We start from the raw sequence: 24,856 nt of genomic DNA, 5'->3' as shown, positions 1-24,856 counted from the left end.
AAAATTTTTTTTGACTCAAATGTAACAACGGATGCTAGAATGTGATTCGGGGTGGAATTCCATGCTTAAAAATGTTATTATTAGCTGTTTTTAAAAATCGAGTGTTTTTGCTCCGAGAGGAAGAAAACGCGTGATGCCGGGGTCAGAAAAAAAACTGCCCAGGAGCAAAAAAATTTTTTTTGACTCAAACGTAACAACGGATGCTAGAATGTGATTCAGGGTGGAATTCCATGCTTAAAAATGTTATTATTAGCTGTTTTTAAAAATCGAGTGTTTTTGCTGCCTGAGGAGGAAAACGCGTGATGCCGGGGTCAGAAAAAAAACTGCCCAGGAGCAAAAAATTTTTTTTGGACTCAAATGTAACAACGGATGCTAGAATGTGATTCGGGGTGGAATTCCATGCTTAAAAATGTTATTATTAGCTGTTTTTAAAAATCGAGTGTTTTTGCTCCGAGAGGAAGAAAACGCGTGATGCCGGGGTCAGAAAAAAAACTGCCCAGAAGCAAAAAAAATTTTTTTGACTCAAATGTAACAACGGATGCTAGAATGTGATTCGGGGTGGAATTCCATGCTTAAAAATTTTATTATTAGCTGTTTTTAAAAATCGAGTGTTTTTGCTGCCTGAGGAGGAAAACGCGTGATGCCGGGGTCAGAAAAAAAACTGCCCAGGAGCAAAATAAATTTTTTTGACTCAAATGTAACAACGGATGCTAGAATGTGATTCGGGGTGGAATTCCATGCTTAAAAATGTTATTATTAGCTGTTTTTATAAATCGAGTGTTTTTGCTCCCAGAGGAAGAAAACGCGTGATGCCGGGGTCAGAAAAAAGCCGCCCAGGAGCAAAAAAATTTTTTTTGACTCAAATGTAACAACGGATGCTAGAATATGATTCGGGGTGGAATTCCATGCTTAAAAATTTTATTATTAGCTGTTTTTAAAAATCGAGTGTTTTTGCTCCCAGAGGAAGAAAACGCGTGATGCCGGGGTCAGAAAAAAAACTGCCCAGGAGCAAAAAAAATTTTTTTGACTCAAATGTAACAACGGATGCTAGAATGTGATTCGGGGTGGAATTCCATGCTTAAAATTGTTATTATTAGTTGTTTTTAAAAATCGCGTATTTTTGCTGCCCGAGGAAGAAAACGTGTGATGCCGGGGTCAGAAAAAAAACTGCCCAGGAGCAAATAATTTTTTTTGACTCAAATGTAACAACGGATGCTAGAATGTGATTCGGGGTGGAATTGCATGCTTAAAAATGTTATTATTAGCTGTTTTTAAAAATCGAGTGTTTTTGCTGCCCGAGGAAGAAAACGCGTGATGCCGGGGTCAGAAAAAAAGCCGCCCAGGAGCAAAAAATTTTTTTTTGACTCAAATGTAACAACGGATGCTAGAATGTGATTCGGGGTGGAATTCCATGCTTAAAAATGTTATTATTAGCTGTTTTTAAAAATCGAGTGTTTTTGCTGCCTGTGATACACAGGAAATGCCTGTACCCAGAAAATAATTGACAGAGAGTTGTGAGATAAGACAAGAATATAGTTTATTTAATTATTTCTTTGCAAAGGTCCCCCCCAAAGTGAGGGAGCAATTACCATCCTTTCTCGCCGTCTTTTATACAATTTTCAGGTTACATCTTACAGGATACAAGCATGTCCCTTGAGTACAATTTCAGACTTTATATAATACATGAACACATGATATTCCCATTATGGAAAGTCCCCATAATTCCAGTATATAAAAATACCCTACTTAAAAATATTGCTTACAAGTGTATATCAGCATAACAAGTAATATCAGCATATACGCACTTCCCTTTCTTAACGAGGTCAAGCCGACCTGGACATCTCAAGAACACAACTTCCTCTAAAAACACAGGAACCACACATCCTGTTCTCACACTCCTTAAACTGTCAGCTAAATTATATACTCAGGTTATACAGAGTAAAATAAGGCCTTAACATGATTTTAAAATGGAGTAACTTAGGCTATATTGTTTTACAGGAATAACCCTAATTTCTTTATTTCTCACAATCCCTCCTTCTCCTCTTTATCAGTTTTATTCCTGGAAACTATGTATATCTTGCAACATTATAGAAACCTCTCTTCTTCCCAAGCCACCATGCGAATCTTCAACTAATTTCTTTTGCTTCTTTATTTGGCAGCAACACTTCCAAACATTACAGCAAAGAGGTATACATTTAACACAAAGACAGGAAATAAGACATATAACTACAATCAATAATATGCCTACAAACAATTCCCTTAACCATGTAAAGCTAGGTAACCATGAAGTTAATATACCCCAAACTTCTTTGAAAGCTGTATTCTCAGTTACATATGTTAAATGTGTAGTAATATTGTGTAATGTTTTTATCTTAGATTCTATAAATTGAGACCTATCGGATACATTGAAACAACAAAGGCCGTGGAACTCCTCGCACCCATGACCCATTCTTAATAGCATATAATCTATAGCCACTCTATTTTGTAATAAGGATTGTCTTATTTCTCCCATCTCATCAGCTAATGCAGCAATAGCAGAAGATGTTTCATTTATACTCTTAGCTAAAGCACAAGCTAGGTGTCCAAGTTGATTCTGACTATATTGTGTAGACATCCATGGAAACATTCCCAAAAGTCCAGCCTGAACCTTATTCAGTACTACCACTTCATCATTACAATTAGCATCAAATTCCAATTGTGTAGCATCTCTTTTACCTCTATAAATCCCCTTATATGTTCCTTCTCCAACATGGTCATATGTTTCTATCGGAGTAATATGCCATTTAGTAGGATTCTTAGGAGCATATATAATCAAATGAGGTTCCCCTTCAGGCCTAGGAATTTCTCCATTTCCATGTCCCTCTACACTTTCAACACCTCCATGCGTAGTTACTTTAGTCATTACTTTTTTCTGAACACGGTCAGTATGATACAGACTTACATTCATCATCTCATAATAAAACTCTGTTTTATAATTTATATCTTTAAAATGTGCAACAGCCATAACAGTAGTTAAACGGCCAATAGTACAAGGACCACCTACTGCATGTGCTGGAATATATGCATAAGCATATAACCCACAAAAGAGAAACCAACCTTTAGGCAAATATAGAACCTGATTTATAGCTTCCACTTCCTCCGTTTCTGAGCAGTGAAAAACCTTTTTATTAGGCACAGGAACATATATTACCTTCTCCGGTCGCTTCTCAGGATGTTTATATATTACACAATCATATGCTGGCAATATTGTCTTAACTTCAATCACCAGTTTCTTCTGATTTGTCCACTTAGTTGGCTTTTGTGGACTCCCAAATAATGTTATAATATGTGACAAATTAAGATTATTTGGCTCTATTACAATATTTGCTTCCTCAAACAAAAACTTTCCCGGTACTGGTACCCCCACAAAGCATGTAGCCATTATATCAGAGACAGTTGTCTCACCTCTGACACAAAAGGAAGTACTGTTTAAAGCTACCTTCATTAAATCCAGAAATATATTGCCTTCTCTCGTCCTCCGTTCAGCAATACTTCTGGCATGTCGTAAAGGTGCTTTAAGATAACCAACAGCACATCTTCCCTTCCAAAAATAAGGCAATTTAGGCAAAGCCAAATTTCCACATAAAAACATTAACTTCGAAGGGGCCTTTATTTCAAAATATGGAAAATGTAATCCCTCCTCCAAAATACGGAACTTCTTATATGAAGGAGTATGATTACCATAAAGATCAGTACATTGATTATATAAAAACTCCATTCTTTCTGACAAATCAGTGTATTTAGTGGTAATGTCATATGTATTATTACAATTAGCATATCTGCCCAAGGGTATCCCATAACCAAATACAAAATTCTTCATAAAACTTTTCTTCCATCCGTTGGTCATCAATCATCTAAGGGTTGTCTACGAAAGGTCAGTTTCAACGGATCTGTAGATTTTGCATCCACCGTCCATCCATATGGCGAAGACACCGGTCCTTTCACTCTTGAATAATGCACCCAACCTCGTTCCTTTGTCCTCACAGCCGATTCAGTAGTCAGCAAAACTTGGAACGGTCCTTCCCACACCGATTGCAACTTTTTCTCCTTAAGTGCTTTAATCAGGACCCAGTCTCCACTCTTATATTCATGGATTTGAAAATCAAGCGGTGGAGTTTGCGCCAATAATCCTTTAGACCTTAAAAAAGAAAAACACTGGGACAGTCCTTGTATATATTTTCTTAGAAAAACATCCTTCAATTCTATTCTGGGCATTCCAACTTTTCCTGTATACGGCAATCCAAACATCATCTCATATGGAGATATTCCTATATCCTTTCTCGGACTTGTTCTTATTCTCAATAGAGCTAAAGGCAAACATTTCGTCCAAGGTAGTTTCAATTCTAACATTAATTTTTTTAATGCAGATTTTATAGTCTGATTAGCTCTTTCCACTCTTCCAGAGGAACTAGCTAAATGACTCAAATGAAGCTGCCAATCAATTCCCAATTGATTCATTACTTGCTTTACCACCTGGGCCGTAAAATGTGTACCTCTATCACTATCTATTGATTCAATTAACCCATAACGTGGTATCAATTGTTCCAATATAATTTTAACAGTCATCTGAGCATTTGCCCTAGCACAAGGAAAAGCTTCAACCCATCCTGTCAAATGATCCACTATAACCAACAAGTATTTAAGAGTTCCAACCGCTGGCATTTCAGTATAATCCACTTGGATTCTTTGAAAAGGCCAGACAGCCAACTCTCTACCTCCCATAAGTTGTTTCCTCATAATCTTTTTTATTAACTCTTACACAATGTATACACTTTCGTAATATTTGCATAGCTATAGTATACATCCCCCTACACACATATGTACGTTTAACAAAATCTATAAGAGCTTGTGTTCCCCAATGAGTTCCCTCATGCACACGTTCAAGCACATTCCTCATCATTGCTTTATTCAAAACTTGCACCCCATCCTTAGTTATCCATTTTCCATTCACCTGACGCACACCCTCATTTATCATCTGTTGTTCTTCTTCATTAGTAAATACAGGAGTCACGTCATCAGTCAAAGCTGGAATTAAAATCATAATAACTTCCTCCCCTAAAGCTGCTTCCTTAGCTGCTTCATCTGCCATCCTATTTCCCACTATCAATTTTGAAGTTCCTTTCTTATGAGCTTCAACATGTATAACAGCAAGCTTAGTAGGACCTTCAGCTGCCTTTAAAACAGCAGTTATAAGATCAACTTGTTTAAGCTCCTTTCCCTTAGTGGAAATCAATCCCCTCTCCATCCAGATTTTTCCAAAAGTATTCAAAATACCATAAGCGTATTTTGAATCTGTATATATATTTCCCACTTCATTAGCCAACAAATGCAGAGCTTGCAATAAAGCAAAAACCTCACACGTTTGCGCCGACCATTCAGACGGTAACTTCCCCGCTTCTAGAATCTCTGAAGTGTCCCCATTTACAACAGCATATCCATTTATTCTCCTTCCGCCCTTAACTCGAGAAGAACCATCAATAAATAAGTTAATACCGCCCTCTAATGGACTATCCTCTAAATCTTCCCTAACCTTGGTCTGCAAATCAATTACTTCCACACAATTATGCTCTATAGAATCCCACTCCTGTCTCTCTCCTGACAAGAATTCTGCCGGATTCAAATTTCTATCTGTAGAAAGAACTAAATTCTCTTGAGACAATAAAATAACTTCATACTTCAAAAGTCTTGCATTTGTTAACCACCTATGCGCCTTCTGCATCAAGATAGTTCTAACCTGATGTGGACTACTCACAACTAATGCACCCCCAAATGTCAATTTTCTACTCTCCTCTACCAATAAGGCAGTTGCTGCCACTGCCTGCACACACAACGGCCATCCTCGTACTACAGGATCCATCAACTTTGACAAAAAAGCTATAGGTTTCTTCTTTCCCGCCCAGGTTTGAGCAAGCACCCCTTTTGCAATTCCATCTTCTACTGCCACAAACAGATGAAACGGTTTCTTCAAATCTGGTAAACTCAAAACCGGAGCCTGCATTAAGGATCTTTTCAATTCCTTCAATTTAGACTCATCATCATCTTTCCATATAACTGTCCAAGGTTCCTCCTCTATTAACTTATCATACAAAAACCGCACCTTATCCGTATAATCATCTATCCACAATCTACAATAGCCCACTAAACCAAGCAATTTCCTAACTTCCTTCTTAGTTTTCGGCAAAGGCTGAGTTATTATTCCTTCTACTCTCTCAGGATTTATCCGTTTACTTCCCTGACTTATCAAGTGACCTAAGTATTTAACTTCTAACTCCACATACTGAAGTTTCCTTTTTGACACCCGCAAGCCACTTCTCCCCAAAAAATTCAATAATGCATTTGTTCCCTTCTCTACCTCAACCTTTTTCTCTCCAGATAACAACAAATCATCTACATATTGTAACACCTGTAATCCAGAAGGAATACAAAATCCTTCCAACACTTGTTCCAACATCTGTCCAAACAAATTCGGACTTTCAGAAAATCCCTGTGGCAAAACACACCATCTATATTGCTGGTTCCTATGAGTATCTGGATCCGCCCATTCAAAAGCAAAAATATCTCTTGATTCCTCATCCAAAGGACATGTCCAAAACGCACCCTTCAAATCTATCACACTAAAATATTTATGGCTATGTGGTATCCTCCCCAACAACGTATAGGGATTTCCTACAATCGAATGTCTATTGGCAACCAATAAATTTATTTGGCGTAGATCCAAAACTATTCTAATAGATCCATCAGGCTTCCTAACAGGTAATATAGGTGAATTATACTGGGACATAGTAGGTTCAATCAATCCATCTGCTAACAACTTCTCAATCACTGGCTTTAACTCTCTCCTCAAATCTATAGGAATATTATACTGCTTCACCTTCACAGGAACTGTCCCTTCCTTCAAAGTCACTTTCAATGGGGGAATATCTAAAACTCCCCTATTACCTTCCTGTTCCCACACAATAGGGTCAATATTCCTCTCCTGTTCTTCCGTCAACACATTAACTATAGACTCATTACAAGAGAATTTTAACTCACAACCAAGAAGCGATAATGCATCTCTTCCAAGCAGATTAATGCCAGCTTCTGGTACAAATATAACATCTAAATAGATCTTTTGCTTTCCACAACCCAAAGTCATATTATTCAACAATGGCACTTCAAAAGGTATTCCTTGAACACCCCTTATTTTAATGGTTGCACCTGTTTGATGCACTCCATTAGGTATTTTACAAATAGAAGTTCTAGTTGCTCCCGTGTCTATCAAAAACACATATTCCTCTTCTTCTGGTCCCACTAACAATTTTATCAAGGGCTCTTGGTGGGATCCCTCTATCAAAAGCCCCTGACCCCACTAATCATCCTCTTCTCCCATAAGGGTATAGAGGCGCGGTTCCATCCTCTGGGACCTCCTCTTCTCTGGACAATTTCTAGCAAAATGCCCCTCCTTGCCACACGCAAAACATTTCCTACTTTCCTGGCCACTAATTCCAGGCCTCCTCAACTGTGGAAATCCTCTTCCTATTCCTGGACGCTGTTTCAATACAGTGGACGGATTCTTTCCAAAATTTCTTCCTCTCCCCACCACTTCCTTTCTATCTGCTGGCTTATTTGCAGCCTTCATTACTGACACCATCATCTGACTCTTTTGCCTAGTCTTTGTTTCATCTCTATTCACATACACTTTTTGAGCCTCCTTCAACAGGGCGGTAATATCAGACCCAGCCCAGTCATCAATTTTCTGTATTTTCTTCTTGATGTCTGGCCATGCCTTTGTCACAAACTGCATTTTCATTAAGGACTCATAAGCTGGCGTTTCAGGAGAAAGACCAGAATACTTATTTAAATTGTCCTTAATACGTTCTAGAAACACTGAGGGTGTTTCATCTCGCAGCTGTTCCACCTCAAAAGCTTTAGTCAAATTCTTTCCTTGAGGTACAGCTGTCTTAACTCCCTGAAGTATAATCCTCTTCAGGTCCTCCATTTGCCCCCGGTCAGCTGCATTGTTATTATTCCAACCAGGGTCTGCTAATGGAAACTTTGTCTCTGCAGCCACGGGTTGAGCGGCCCCGACCTGGGTCTTATCCCAATAGGCCATAGCCGCCTTCCGTATTTGTGACCTCTCCTCAGGGGAGAACAGGTAACCCAATATATGCTGTAACTCAGCATACGTATACAAATTGGGCCCCAAGAACAGATCCAATGATTCTGACAACTTAATTGGATCCGCTTGTAGAGACGGCATATTACTCTTGTAATTTCTCAAATCTGAAGATGTTAAAGGCACATTTACAAACGTTGTCACTGGGAGGCCTGCACCAGTTAAACCATTTGGCATCTCCCTCAAAGGCAACATTTTCTTAGTTTGTAGACGTGTCTTACGAGGGGAAGGAGGTCTTACCGGTGTTGGCACTTCCTCCGACTCCCTCTTTATCTGTTGGTATTGCCGAGCTGTTGAAGGTACTCCCCCACTGCTCCTAGCAGCAGCTGCCCCAGCTAAGCCAACTACTGCCCCAGCAGCATTCGGGTTATATGGAGGAGGTAAAGGTGGGCATGTAGCATAAGCCAAAGGATCCCACCTTTTCTCTTCCTCCTCTTCCCCATACAACACTCTAGAATCCCTGGGTGGAAAGGGATCAAACCACTGAACATGAAACCACGGTTCAACATATGGCAACTGAGAAATTAGTTTCTTGCCTTCCAATACCTTCTTCAAGGCATTGATCCAATACGGGTCAGACTCCCCAAACTTACTCCACCTGTAATTAGGCTTTATCAAGATAAACTTCGGACACACTCTTGTACAGTAATTAATCATAGCCACCTTATCCAACTGTTTAGTATAAACCTTCAACCAATCCTCTGTCCACTGAGTTAACAACTCCCCTAAAGGTGATATTGGAGGAATAGAGGGTATTTCATTGTTAGTATTTTCACTACGTATACTCCAAGAAAGCCCCATACTGTCACACTCATACACACACTAAGCACACCTAATAAAACCCCAGAGAGAAAAAGTATACTCACTCCCAGTGCAGTCCCCCGGAACGTTCCTCCTGTCTCCTGTCCTGATCTCCAAGTCTCCGTCCCAGGGTTGATTAGAGAAGCTGCTCCCGTCCGGCAAGAAAACAAACCTTAACACCAAAACAGTGTTTAGCGCGCTTTTTTAGATTTATTTGCTTACCAGACGAAAGGTCCTCAAGTCCCTGTTCAGCGCCAATTGTGATACACAGGAAATGCCTGTACCCAGAAAATAATTGACAGAGAGTTGTGAGATAAGACAAGAATATAGTTTATTTAATTATTTCTTTGCAAAGGTCCCCCCCAAAGTGAGGGAGCAATTACCATCCTTTCTCGCCGTCTTTTATACAATTTTCAGGTTACATCTTACAGGATACAAGCATGTCCCTTGAGTACAATTTCAGACTTTATATAATACATGAACACATGATATTCCCATTATGGAAAGTCCCCATAATTCCAGTATATAAAAATACCCTACTTAAAAATATTGCTTACACGTGTATATCAGCATAACAAGTAATATCAGCATATACGCACTTCCCTTTCTTAACGAGGTCAAGCCGACCTGGACATCTCAAGAACACAATTTCCTCTAAAAACACAGGAACCACACATCCTGTTCTCACACTCCTTAAACTGTCAGCTAAATTATATACTCAGGTTATACAGAGTAAAATAAGGCCTTAACATGATTTTAAAATGGAGTAACTTAGGCTATATTGTTTTACAGGAATAACCCTAATTTCTTTATTTCTCACAATCCCTCCTTCTCCTCTTTATCAGTTTTATTCCTGGAAACTATGTATATCTTGCAACATTATAGAAACCTCTCTTCTTCCCAAGCCACCATGCGAATCTTCAACTAATTTCTTTTGCTTCTTTATTTGGCAGCAACACTTCCAAACATTACAGCAAAGAGGTATACATTTATACCTATGTGATTCGGGGTGGAATTCCATGCTTAAAAATGTTATTATTAGCTGTTTTTAAAAATCGAGTGTTTTTGCTGCCCGAGGAAGAAAACGCGTGATGCCGGGGTCAGAAAAAAAACTGCCCAGGAGCAAAAAATTTTTTTTTGACTCAAATGTAACAACGGATGCTAGAATGTGATTTGGGGTGGAATTCCATGCTTAAAATTGTTATTATTAGTTGTTTTTAAAAATCGAGTATTTTTGCTGCCCGAGGAAGAAAACGCGTGATGCCGGGGTCAGAAAAAAAACTGCCCAGGAGCAAAAAAATTTTTTTTGACTCAAATGTAACAACGGATGCTAGAATGTGATTCGGGGTGGAATTCCATGCTTAAAAATGTTATTATTAGCTGTTTTTAAAAATCGAGTGTTTTTGCTGCCCGAGGAAGAAAACGCATGATGCCGGGGTCAGAAAAAAAACTGCCCAGGAGCAAAAAAATTTTTTTTGACTCAAATGTAACAACGGATGCTAGAATGTGATTCGGGGTGGAATTCCATTCTTAAAAATTTTATTATTAGCTGTTTTTAAAAATCGAGTGTTTTTGCTGCCCGAGGAAGAAAACGCGTGATGCCGGGGTCAGGAAAAAAAATGCCCAGGAGCAAAAAAAAATTTTTTGACTCAAATGTAACAACGGATGCTAGAATGTGATTCGGGGTGGACTTCCATGCTTAAAAATGTTATTATTAGCTGTTTTTAAAAATCGAGTGTTTTTGCAGCCCGAGGAAGAAAACGCGTGATGCCGGGGTCAGAAAAAAAACTGCCCAGGAGCAAAAAATTTTTTTTTGACTCAAATGTAACAACGGATGCTAGAATGTGATTTGGGGTGGAATTCCATGCTTAAAATTGTTATTATTAGTTGTTTTTAAAAATCGAGTATTTTTGCTGCCCGAGGAAGAAAACGCGTGATGCCGGGGTCAGAAAAAAAACTGCCCAGGAGCAAAAAAATTTTTTTTGACTCAAATGTAACAACGGATGCTAGAATGTGATTCGGGGTGGAATTCCATGCTTAAAAATGTTATTATTAGCTGTTTTTAAAAATCGAGTGTTTTTGCTGCCCGAGGAAGAAAACGCGTGATGCCGGGGTCAGAAAAAAAACTGCCCAGGAGCAAAAAAATTTTTTTTGACTCAAATGTAACAACGGATGCTAGAATGTGATTCGGGGTGGAATTCCATTCTTAAAAATTTTATTATTAGCTGTTTTTAAAAATCGAGTGTTTTTGCTGCCCGAGGAAGAAAACGCGTGATGCCGGGGTCAGGAAAAAAAATGCCCAGGAGCAAAAAAAAATTTTTTGACTCAAATGTAACAACGGATGCTAGAATGTGATTCGGGGTGGACTTCCATGCTTAAAAATGTTATTATTAGCTGTTTTTAAAAATCGAGTGTTTTTGCAGCCCGAGGAAGAAAACGCGTGATGCCGGGGTCAGAAAAAAAACTGCCCAGGAGCAAAAAATTTTTTTTTGACTCAAATGTAACAACGGATGCTAGAATGTGATTTGGGGTGGAATTCCATGCTTAAAATTGTTATTATTAGTTGTTTTTAAAAATCGAGTATTTTTGCTGCCCGAGGAAGAAAACGCGTGATGCCGGGGTCAGAAAAAAAACTGCCCAGGAGCAAAAAAATTTTTTTTGACTCAAATGTAACAACGGATGCTAGAATGTGATTCGGGGTGGAATTCCATGCTTAAAAATTTTATTATTAGCTGTTTTTAAAAATCGAGTGTTTTTGCTGCCCAAGGAAGAAAACGCGTGATGCCGGGGTCAGAAAAAAAACTGCCCAGGAGCAAAAAAATTTTTTTTGACTCAAATGTAACAACGGATGCTAGAATGTGATTCGGGGTGGAATTCCATTCTTAAAAATTTTATTATTAGCTGTTTTTAAAAATCGAGTGTTTTTGCTGCCCGAGGAAGAAAACGCGTGATGCCGGGGTCAGAAAAAAAAATGCCCAGGAGCAAAAAAAAATTTTTTGACTCAAATGTAACAACGGATGCTAGAATGTGATTCGGGGTGGAATTCCATGCTTAAAAATGTTATTATTAGCTGTTTTTAAAAATCGAGTGTTTTTGCTGCCCGAGGAAGAAAACGCGTGATGCCGGGGTCAGAAAAAAAACTGCCCAGGAGCAAAAAAAATTTTTTTGACTCAAATGTAACAACGGATGCTAGAATGTGATTCGGGGTGGAATTCCATTCTTAAAAATTTTATTATTAGCTGTTTTTAAAAATCGAGTGTTTTTGCTGCCCGAGGAAGAAAACGTGTGATGCCGGAGTCAGAAAAAAAACTGCCCAGGAGCAAAAAAAATTTTTTTGACTCAAATGTAACAACGGATGCTAGAATGTGATTCGGGGTGGAATTCCATGCTTAAAAATTTTATTATTAGCTGTTTTTAAAAATCGAGTGTTTTTGCTCCCAGAGGAAGAAAACGCGTGATGCCGGGGTCAGAAAAAAAACTGCCCAGGAGCAAAAAAAATTTTTTTGACTCAAATGTAACAACGGATGCTAGAATGTGATTCGGGGTGGAATTCCATTCTTAAAAATTTTATTATTAGCTGTTTTTAAAAATCGAGAGTTTTTGCTCCCAGAGGAAGAAAACGCGTGATGCCGGGGTCAGAAAAAAAACTGCCCAGGAGCAAAAAAAATTTTTTTGACTCAAATGTAACAACGGATGCTAGAATGTGATTTGGGGTGGAATTCCATGCTTAAAATTGTTATTATTAGTTGTTTTTAAAAATCGAGTATTTTTGCTGCCCGAGGAAGAAAACGCGTGATGCCGGGGTCAGAAAAAAAACTGCCCAGGAGCAAAAAAAATTTTTTTGACTCAAATGTAACAATGGATGCTAGAATGTGATTCGGGGTGGAATTCCATGCTTAAAAATGTTATTATTAGCTGTTTTTAAAAATCGAGTGTTTTTGCTGCCCGAGGAAGAAAACGCGTGATGCCGGGGTCAGAAAAAAAACTGCCCAGGAGCAAAAAAATTTTTTTTGACTCAAATGTAACAACGGATGCTAGAATGTGATTTGGGGTGGAATTCCATGCTTAAAATTGTTATTATTAGTTGTTTTTAAAAATCGAGTATTTTTGCTGCCCGAGGAAGAAAACGCGTGATGCCGGGGTCAGAAAAAAAACTGCCCAGGAGCAAAAAAAATTTTTTTGACTCAAATGTAACAACGGATGCTAGAATGTGATTTGGGGTGGAATTCCATGCTTAAAATTGTTATTATTAGTTGTTTTTAAAAATCGAGTATTTTTGCTGCCCGAGGAAGAAAACGCGTGATGCCGGGGTCAGAAAAAAAACTGCCCAGGAGCAAAAAAAATTTTTTTGACTCAAATGTAACAACGGATGCTAGAATGTGATTCGGGGTGGAATTCCATGCTTAAAATTGTTATTATTAGCTGTTTTTAAAAATCGAGTGTTTTTGCTGCCCGAGGAAGAAAACGCGTGATGCCGGAGTCAGAAAAAAGCCGCCCAGGAGCAAAAAATTTTTTTTTGACTCAAATGTAACAACGGATGCTAGAATGTGATTTGGGGTGGAATTCCATGCTTAAAATTGTTATTATTAGCTGTTTTTAAAAATCGAGTGTTTTTGCTGCCCGAGGAAGAAAACGCGTGATGCCGGAGTCAGAAAAAAGCCGCCCAGGAGCAAAAAAATTTTTTTTGACTCAAATGTAACAACGGATGCTAGAATGTGATTCGGGGTGGAATTCCATTCTTAAAAATTTTATTATTAGCTGTTTTTAAAAATCGAGTGTTTTTGCTGCCCGAGGAAGAAAACGTGTGATGCCGGAGTCAGAAAAAAAACTGCCCAGGAGCAAAAAAATTTTTTTTGACTCAAATGTAACAACGGATGCTAGAATGTGATTCGGGGTGGAATTCCATGCTTAAAAATTTTATTATTAGCTGTTTTTAAAAATCGAGTGTTTTTGCTCCCAGAGGAAGAAAACGCGTGATGCCGGGGTCAGAAAAAAAACTGCCCAGGAGCAAAAAAATTTTTTTTGACTCAAATGTAACAACGGATGCTAGAATGTGATTTGGGGTGGAATTCCATGCTTAAAATTGTTATTATTAGTTGTTTTTAAAAATCGAGTATTTTTGCTGCCCGAGGAAGAAAACGCGTGATGCCGGGGTCAGAAAAAAAAATGCCCAGGAGCAAAAAAAATTTTTTTGACTCAAATGTAACAACGGATGCTAGAATGTGATTCGGGGTGGACTTCCATGCTTAAAAATGTTATTATTAGGTGTTTTTAAAAATCGAGTGTTTTTGCTGCCCGAGGAAGAAAACGCGTGATGCCGGAGTCAGAAAAAAAACTGCCCAGGAGCAAAAAAAATTTTTTTGACTCAAATGTAACAACAGATGCTAGAATGTGATTCGGGGTGGAATTCCATTCTTAAAAATTTTATTATTAGCTGTTTTTAAAAATCGAGAGTTTTTGCTCCCAGAGGAAGAAAACGCGTGATGCCGGGGTCAGAAAAAAAACTGCCCAGGAGCAAAAAAATTTTTTTTGACTCAAATGTAACAACGGATGCTAGAATGTGATTTGGGGTGGAATTCCATGCTTAAAATTGTTATTATTAGTTGTTTTTAAAAATCGAGTATTTTTGCTGCCCGAGGAAGAAAACGCGTGATGCCGGGGTCAGAAAAAAAACTGCCCAGGAGCAAAAAAAATTTTTTTGACTCAAATGTAACAATGGATGCTAGAATGTGATTCGGGGTGGAATTCCATGCTTAAAAATGTTATTATTAGCTGTTTTTAAAAATCGAGTGTTTTTGCTGCCCGAGGAAGAAAACGCGTGATGCCGGGGTCAGAAAAAAAACTGCCCAGGAGCAAAAAAATTTTTTTTGACTCAAATGTAACAACGGATGCTAGAATGTGATTTGGGGTGGAATTCCATGCTTAAAATTGTTATTATTAGTTGTTTTTAAAAATCGAGTATTTTTGCTGCCCGAGGAAGAAAACGCGTGATGCCGGGGTCAGAAAAAAAACTGCCCAGGAGCAAAAAAATTTTTTTTGACTCAAATGTAACAACGGATGCTAGAATGTGATTTGGGGTGGAATTCCATGCTTAAAATTGTTATTATTAGTTGTTTTTAAAAATCGAGTATTTTTGCTGCCCGAGGAAGAAAAGGCGTGATGCCGGGGTCAGAAAAAAAACTGCCCAGGAGCAAAAAAAATTTTTTTGACTCAAATGTAACAACGGATGCTAGAATGTGATTTGGGGTGGAATTCCATGCTTAAAAATGTTATTATTAGCTGTTTTTAAAAATCGAGTGTTTTTGCTGCCCGAGGAAGAAAACGCGTGATGCCGGAGTCAGAAAAAAGCCGCCCAGGAGCAAAAAATTTTTTTTTGACTCAAATGTAACAACGGATACTAGAATGTGATTCGGGGTGGAATTCCATGCTTAAAAATGTTATTTATTAGCTGTTTTTAAAAATCGAGTGATTTTGCTACCCGAGGAAGAAAACGCGTGATGCCGGGGTCAGAAAAAAAACTGCCCAGGAGCAAAAAAATTTTTTTTGACTCAAATGTAACAACGGATGCTAGAATGTGATTCGGGGTGGAATTCCATGCTTAAAAATGTTATTATTAGCTGTTTTTAAAAATCGAGTGTTTTTGCTGCACGAGGAAGAAAACGCGTGATGCCGGGGTCAGAAAAAAAACTGCCCAGGAGCAAAAAAAATTTTTTGACTCAAATGTAATAATGGATGCTGGAATGTGATTCAGCGTGGAATTCCATGCTTAAAAATGTTATTATTAGCTGTTTTTAAAAATCGAGTGATTTTGCTGCCCGAGGAAGAAAATGCGTGATGCCGGGGTCAGAAAAAAAACTGCCCAGGAGCAAAAAAAATTTTTTTTAACTCAAATGTAACAACGGATGCTAGAATGTGATTCGGGGTGGAATTCCATGCTTAAAAATTTTATTATTAGCTGTTTTTAAAAATCGAGTATTTTTGCTGCCCGAGGAAGAAAACGCGTGATGCCGGGGTCAGAAAAAAAACTGCCCAGGAGCAAAAAAAATTTTTTTGACTCAAATGTAACAACGGATGCTAGAATGTGATTCGGGGTGGAATTCCATGCTTAAAATTGTTATTATTAGCTGTTTTTAAAAATCGAGTGTTTTTGCTGCCCGAGGAAGAAAACGCGTGATGCCGGAGTCAGAAAAAAGCCGCCCAGGAGCAAAAAATTTTTTTTTGACTCAAATGTAACAACGGATGCTAGAATGTGATTTGGGGTGGAATTCCATGCTTAAAATTGTTATTATTAGCTGTTTTTAAAAATCGAGTGTTTTTGCTGCCCGAGGAAGAAAACGCGTGATGCCGGAGTCAGAAAAAAGCCGCCCAGGAGCAAAAAATTTTTTTTTGACTCAAATGTAACAACGGATACTAGAATGTGATTCGGGGTGGAATTCCATGCTTAAAAATGTTATTATTAGCTGTTTTTAAAAATCGAGTGATTTTGCTACCCGAGGAAGAAAACGCGTGATGCCGGGGTCAGAAAAAAAACTGCCCAGGAGCAAAAAATTTTTTTTTGACTCAAATGTAACAACGGATGCTAGAATGTGATTCGGGGTGGAATTCCATGCTTAAAAATGTTATTATTAGCTGTTTTTAAAAATCGAGTGTTTTTGCTGCCCGAGGAAGAAAACGCGTGATGCCGGGGTCAGAAAAAAAACTGCCCAGGAGCAAAAAAATTTTTTTGACTCAAATGTAATAATGGATGCTGGAATGTGATTCAGCGTGGAATTCCATGCTTAAAAATGTTATTATTAGCTGTTTTTAAAAATCGAGTGATTTTGCTGCCCGAGGAAGAAAATGCGTGATGCCGGGGTCAGAAAAAAAACTGCCCAGGAGCAAAAAAAATTTTTTTTAACTCAAATGTAACAACGGATGCTAGAATGTGATTCGGGGTGGAATTCCATGCTTAAAAATTTTATTATTAGCTGTTTTTAAAAATCGAGTATTTTTGCTGCCCGAGGAAGAAAACGCGTGATGCCGGGGTCAGAAAAAAAACTGCCCAGGAGCAAAAAAAATTTTTTTGACTCAAATGTAACAACGGATGCTAGAATGTGATTCGGGGTGGAATTCCATGCTTAAAATTGTTATTATTAGCTGTTTTTAAAAATCGAGTGTTTTTGCTGCCCGAGGAAGAAAACGCGTGATGCCGGAGTCAGAAAAAAGCCGCCCAGGAGCAAAAAATTTTTTTTTGACTCAAATGTAACAACGGATACTAGAATGTGATTCGGGGTGGAATTCCATGCTTAAAAATGTTATTATTAGCTGTTTTTAAAAATCGAGTGATTTTGCTACCCGAGGAAGAAAACGCGTGATGCCGGGGTCAGAAAAAAAACTGCCCAGGAGCAAAAAAATTTTTTTTGACTCAAATGTAACAACGGATGCTAGAATGTGATTCGGGGTGGAATTCCATGCTTAAAAATGTTATTATTAGCTGTTTTTAAAAATCGAGTGATTTTGCTGCCCGAGGAAGAAAATGCGTGATGCCGGGGTCAGAAAAAAAACTGCCCAGGAGCAAAAAAATTTTTTTTGACTCAAATGTAATAATGGATGCTGGAATGTGATTCAGCGTGGAATTCCATGCTTAAAAATGTTATTATTAGCTGTTTTTAAAAATCGAGTGATTTTGCTGCCCGAGGAAGAAAATGCGTGATGCCGGGGTCAGAAAAAAAACTGCCCAGGAGCAAAAAAAAATTTTTTTAACTCAAATGTAACAACGGATGCTAGAATTTGATTCGGGGTGGAATTCCATGCTTAAAAATGTTATTATTAGCTGTTTTTAAAAATCGAGTATTTTTGCTGCCCGAGGAAGAAAACGCGTGATGCCGGGGTCAGAAAAAAAACTGCCCAGGAGCAAAAAAATTTTTTTTGACACAAATGTAACAACGGATGCTAGAATGTGATTCGGGGTGGAATTCCATGCTTAAAAATTTTATTATTAGCTGTTTTTAAAAATCGAGTGTTTTTGCTGCCCGAGGAAGAAAACGCGTGATGCCGGGGTCAGAAAAAAAACTGCCCAGGAGCAAAAAAATTTTTTTTGACTCAAATGTAACAACGGATGCTGGAATGTGATTCGGGGTGGAATTCCATGCTTAAAAATTTTATTATTAGCTGTTTTTAAAAATCGAGTGTTTTTGCTGCCCGAGGAAGAAAAGGCGTGATGCCGGGGTCAGAAAAAAAACTGCCCAGGAGCAAAAAATTTTCTTTTGACTCAAATGTAACAACGGATGCTAGAATGTGATTCGGGGTGGAATTCCATGCTTAAAAATTTTATTATTAGCTGTTTTTAAAAATCGAGTATTTTTGCTGCCCGAGGAAGAAAATGCGTGATGCCGGGGTCAGAAAAAAAACTGCCCAGGAGCAAAAAAAAATTTTTTGACTCAAATGTAACAACGGATGCTAGAATGTGATTCGGGGTGGAATTCCATGCTTAAAATTGTTATTATTAGCTGTTTTTAAAAATCGAGTGTTTTTGCTGCCCGAGGAATAAAACGCGTGATGCCGGAGTCAGAAAAAAGCCGCCCAGGAGCAAAAAATTTTTTTTTGACTCAAATGTAACAACGGATACTAGAATGTGATTCGGGGTGGAATTCCATGCTTAAAAATGTTATTATTAGCTGTTTTTAAAAATCGAGTGATTTTGCTACCCGAGGAAGAAAACGCGTGATGCCGGGGTCAGAAAAAAAACTGCCCAGGAGCAAAAAAATTTTTTTTGACTCAAATGTAACAACGGATGCTAGAATGTGATTCGGGGTGGAATTCCATGCTTAAAAATGTTATTATTAGCTGTTTTTAAAAATCGAGTGTTTTTGCTGCACGAGGAAGAAAACGCGTGATGCCGGGGTCAGAAAAAAAACTGCCCAGGAGCAAAAAATTTTTTTTGACTCAAATGTAATAATGGATGCTGGAATGTGATTCAGCGTGGAATTCCATGCTTAAAAATGTTATTATTAGCTGTTTTTAAAAATCAAGTGATTTTGCTGCCCGAGGAAGAAAATGCGTGATGCCGGGGTCAGAAAAAAAACTGCCCAGGAGCAAAAAAAATTTTTTTTAACTCAAATGTAACAACGGATGCTAGAATGTGATTCGGGGTGGAATTCCATGCTTAAAAATGTTATTATTAGCTGTTTTTAAAAATCGAGTATTTTTGCTGCCCGAGGAAGAAAACGCGTGATGCCGGGGTCAGAAAAAAAACTGCCCAGGAGCAAAAAAAATTTTTTTGACTCAAATGTAACAACGGATGCTAGAATGTGATTCGGGGTGGAATTCCATGCTTAAAAATTTTATTATTAGCTGTTTTTAAAAATCGAGTGTTTTTGCTGCCCGCGGAAGAAAAGGCGTGATGCCGGGGTCAGAAAAAAAACTGCCCAGGAGAAAAAAATTTTCTTTTGACTCAAATGTAACAACGGATGCTAGAATGTGATTCGGGGTGGAATTCCATGCTTAAAAATTTTATTATTAGCTGTTTTTAAAAATCGAGTGTTTTTGCTGCCCGAGGAAGAAAACGCGTGATGCCGGGGTCAGAAAAAAAACTGCCCAGGAGCAAAAAAAATTTTTTTGACTCAAATGTAACAACGGATGCTAGAATGTGATTCGGGGTGGAATTCCATGCTTAAAAATGTTATTATTAGCTGTTTTTAAAAATCGAGTGTTTTTGCTGCCCGAGGAAGAAAACGCGTGATGCCGGGGTCAGAAAAAAAACTGCCCAGGAGCAAAAAAATTTTTTTTGACTCAAATGTAACAACGGATGCTAGAATGTGATTCGGGGTGGAATTCCATGCTTAAAATTGTTATTATTAGCTGTTTTTAAAAATCGAGTGTTTTTGCTGCCCGAGGAAGAAAACGCGTGATGCCGGAGTCAGAAAAAAGCCGCCCAGGAGCAAAAAATTTTTTTTTGACTCAAATGTAACAACGGATACTAGAATGTGATTCGGGGTGGAATTCCATGCTTAAAAATGTTATTATTAGCTGTTTTTAAAAATCGAGTGATTTTGCTACCCGAGGAAGAAAACGCGTGATGCCGGGGTCAGAAAAAAAACTGCCCAGGAGCAAAAAAATTTTTTTTGACTCAAATGTAACAACGGATGCTAGAATGTGATTCGGGGTGGAATTCCATGCTTAAAAATTTTATTATTAGCTGTTTTTAAAAATCGAGTATTTTTGCTGCCCGAGGAAGAAAACGCGTGATGCCGGGGTCAGAAAAAAAACTGCCCAGGAGCAAAAAAAAATTTTTTGACTCAAATGTAACAACGGATGCTAGAATGTGATTCGGGGTGGAATTCCATGCTTAAAATTGTTATTATTAGCTGTTTTTAAAAATCGAGTGTTTTTGCTGCCCGAGGAATAAAACGCGTGATGCCGGAGTCAGAAAAAAGCCGCCCAGGAGCAAAAAATTTTTTTTTGACTCAAATGTAACAACGGATACTAGAATGTGATTCGGGGTGGAATTCCATGCTTAAAAATGTTATTATTAGCTGTTTTTAAAAATCGAGTGATTTTGCTACCCGAGGAAGAAAATGCGTGATGCCGGGGTCAGAAAAAAAACTGCCCAGGAGCAAAAAAATTTTTTTTGACTCAAATGTAACAACGGATGCTAGAATGTGATTCGGGGTGGAATTCCATGCTTAAAAATGTTATTATTAGCTGTTTTTAAAAATCGAGTGTTTTTGCTGCACGAGGAAGAAAACGCGTGATGCCGGGGTCAGAAAAAAAACTGCCCAGGAGCAAAAAATTTTTTTTGACTCAAATGTAATAATGGATGCTGGAATGTGATTCAGCGTGGAATTCCATGCTTAAAAATGTTATTATTAGCTGTTTTTAAAAATCAAGTGATTTTGCTGCCCGAGGAAGAAAATGCGTGATGCCGGGGTCAGAAAAAAAACTGCCCAGGAGCAAAAAAAATTTTTTTTTAACTCAAATGTAACAACGGATGCTAGAATGTGATTCGGGGTGGAATTCCATGCTTAAAAATGTTATTATTAGCTGTTTTTAAAAATCGAGTATTTTTGCTGCCCGAGGAAGAAAACGCGTGATGCCGGGGTCAGAAAAAAAACTGCCCAGGAGCAAAAAAAATTTTTTTGACTCAAATGTAACAACGGATGCTAGAATGTGATTCGGGGTGGAATTCCATGCTTAAAAATTTTATTATTAGCTGTTTTTAAAAATCGAGTGTTTTTGCTGCCCGCGGAAGAAAAGGCGTGATGCCGGGGTCAGAAAAAAAACTGCCCAGGAGCAAAAAATTTTCTTTTGACTCAAATGTAACAACGGATGCTAGAATGTGATTCGGGGTGGAATTCCATGCTTAAAAATTTTATTATTAGCTGTTTTTAAAAATCGAGTGTTTTTGCTGCCCGAGGAAGAAAACGCGTGATGCCGGGGTCAGAAAAAAAACTGCCCAGGAGCAAAAAAAATTTTTTTGACTCAAATGTAACAACGGATGCTAGAATGTGATTCGGGGTGGAATTCCATGCTTAAAAATGTTATTATTAGCTGTTTTTAAAAATCGAGTGTTTTTGCTGCCCGAGGAAGAAAACGCGTGATGCCGGGGTCAGAAAAAAAACTGCCCAGGAGCAAAAAAATTTTTTTTGACTCAAATGTAACAACGGATGCTAGAATGTGATTCGGGGTGGAATTCCATGGTTAAAATTGTTATTATTAGCTGTTTTTAAAAATCGAGTATTTTTGCTGCCCGAGGAAGAAAACGCGTGATGCCGGGGTCAGAAAAAAAACTGCCCAGGAGCAAAAAAAAATTTTTTGACTCAAATGTAACAACGGATGCTAGAATGTGATTTGGGGTGGAATTCCATGCTTAAAGTTGTTATTATTAGCTGTTTTTAAAAATCAAGTGTTTTTGCTGCCCGAGGAAGAAAACGCGTGATGCCGGGGTCAGAAAAAAAACTGCCCAGGAGCAAAAAAATTTTTTTTGACTCAAATGTAACAACGGATGCTAGAATGTGATTCGGGGTGGAATTCCATGGTTAAAATTGTTATTATTAGCTGTTTTTAAAAATCGAGTATTTTTGCTGCCCGAGGAAGAAAACGCGTGATGCCGGGGTCAGAAAAAAAACTGCCCAGGAGCAAAAAAAAATTTTTTGACTCAAATGTAACAACGGATGCTAGAATGTGATTTGGGGTGGAATTCCATGCTTAAAGTTGTTATTATTAGCTGTTTTTAAAAATCAAGTGTTTTTGCTGCCCGAGGAAGAAAACGCGTGATGCCGGGGTCAGAAAAAAAACTGCCCAGGAGCAAAAAAAATTTTTTTGACTCAAATGTAACAACGGATGCTAGAATGTGATTCGGGGTGGAATTCCATGCTTAAAAATGTTATTATTAGCTGTTTTTAAAAATCGAGTATTTTTGCTGCCCGAGGAAGAAAACGCGTGATGCCGGGGTCAGAAAAAAAACTGCCCAGGAGCAAAAAAAAATTTTTTGACTCAAAAGTAACAACGGATGCTAGAATGTGATTCGGGGTGGAATTCCATGCTTAAAAATTTTATTATTAGCTGTTTTTAAAAATCGAGTGTTTTTGCTGCCCGAGGAAGAAAACGCGTGATGCCGGGGTCAGAAAAAAAACTGCCCAGGAGCAAAAAAATTTTTTTTGACTCAAATGTAACAACGGATGCTGGAATGTGATTCGGGGTGGAATTCCATGCTTAAAAATTTTATTATTAGCTGTTTTTAAAAATCGAGTGTTTTTGCTGCCCGAGGAAGAAAACGCGTGATGCCGGAGTCAGAAAAAAAACTGGCCAGGAGCAAAAAATTTTTTTTTGACTCAAATGTAACAACGGATGCTAGAATGTGATTCGGGGTGGAATTCCATGCTTAAAAATTTTATTATTAGCTGTTTTTAAAAATCGAGTGTTTTTGCTGCCCGCGGAAGAAAAGGCGTGATGCCGGGGTCAGAAAAAAAACTGCCCAGGAGCAAAAAATTTTCTTTTGACTCAAATGTAACAACGGATGCTAGAATGTGATTCGGGGTGGAATTCCATGCTTAAAAATTTTATTATTAGCTGTTTTTAAAAATCGAGTGTTTTTGCTGCCCGAGGAAGAAAAGGCGTGATGCCGGGGTCAGAAAAAAAACTGCCCAGGAGCAAAAAAATTTTTTTTGACTCAAATGTAACAACGGATGCTAGAATGTGATTCGGGGTGGAATTCCATGCTTAAAAATTTTATTATTAGCTGTTTTTAAAAATCGAGTGTTTTTGCTCCCAGAGGAAGAAAACGCGTGATGCCGGGGTCAGAAAAAGAACTGCCCAGGAGCAAAAAAAAATTTTTCGACTCAAATGTAACAACGGATGCTAGAATGTGATTCGGGGTGGAATTCCATGCTTAAAAATTTTATTATTAGCTGTTTTTAAAAATCGAGTGTTTTTGCTCCCAGAGGAAGAAAACGCGTGATGCCGGGGTCAGAAAAAAAACTGCCCAGGAGCAAAAATTTTTTTTTTGACTCAAATGTAACAACGGATGCTAGAATGTGATTCGGGGTGGAATTCCATGCTTAAAAATGTTATTAGCTGTTTTTAAAAATCGAGTGTTTTTGCTGCCCGAGGAAGAAAACGCGTGATGCCGGGGTCAGAAAAAAGACTGCCCAGGAACAAAAAAATTTTTTTTTTGACTCAAATGTAACAACGGATGCTAGAATGTGATTCAGGGTGGAATTCCATGCTTAAAAATGTTATTATTAGCTGTTTTTAAAAATGGAGTGTTTTTGCTGCCCGAGGAAGAAAACGCGTGATGCCGGGGTCAGAAAAAAAGCCGCCCGGGAGCAAAAAAATTTTTTTTGACTCAAATGTAACAACGGATTTTAGAATGTAATTCGGGGTGGAATTCCATGCTTAAAAATGTTATTAATAGCTGTTTTTAAAAATCGAGTGTTTTTGCTCCCAGAGGAAGAAAACGCGTGATGCCGGGGTCAGAAAAAAAACTGCCCAGGAGCAGAAAAAATTTTTTTCACTCAAATGTAACAACGGATTGCTAGAATGTGATTTGGGGTGGAATTCCATGCTTAAAATTGTTATTATTAGCTGTTTTTAAAAATCGAATGTTTTTGCTGCCCGAGGAAGAAAAGGCGTGATGCCGCGGTCAGAAAAAAAACTGCCCAGGAGCAAAAAAATTTCTTTTGACTCAAATGTAACAATGGATGCTAGAATGTGATTCGGGGTGCAATTCCATGCTTAAAAATGTTATTATTAGCTGTTTTTAAAAATCGAGTGTTTTTGCTCCCAGAGGAAGAAAACGCGTGATGCCGGGGTCAGAAAAAAAACTGCCCAGGAGCAAAAATTTTTTTTTTGACTCAAATGTAACAACGGATGCTAGAATGTGATTCGGGGTGGAATTCCATGCTTAAAAATTTTATTATTAGCTGTTTTTAAAAATCGAGTGTTTTTGCTCCCAGAGGAAGAAAACGCGTGATGCCGGGGTCAGAAAAAGAACTGCCCAGGAGCAAAAAAAAATTTTTCGACTCAAATGTAACAACGGATGCTAGAATGTGATTCGGGGTGGAATTCCATGCTTAAAAATTTTATTATTAGCTGTTTTTAAAAATCGAGTGTTTTTGCTCCCAGAGGAAGAAAACGCGTGATGCCGGGGTCAGAAAAAAAACTGCCCAGGAGCAAAAATTTTTTTTTTGACTCAAATGTAACAACGGATGCTAGAATGTGATTCGGGGTGGAATTCCATGCTTAAAAATGTTATTAGCTGTTTTTAAAAATCGAGTGTTTTTGCTGCCCGAGGAAGAAAACGCGTGATGCCGGGGTCAGAAAAAAGACTGCCCAGGAACAAAAAAATTTTTTTTTTGACTCAAATGTAACAACGGATGCTAG

Source organism: Pantherophis guttatus, chromosome 6 (genome assembly GCF_059756535.1).
Source record: "Pantherophis guttatus breed Tessera chromosome 6, ASM5975653v1, whole genome shotgun sequence".
In the NCBI taxonomy this organism is placed as follows: domain Eukaryota; kingdom Metazoa; phylum Chordata; class Lepidosauria; order Squamata; family Colubridae; genus Pantherophis; species Pantherophis guttatus.
Note: the sequence above shows the minus strand (reverse complement) of the source record.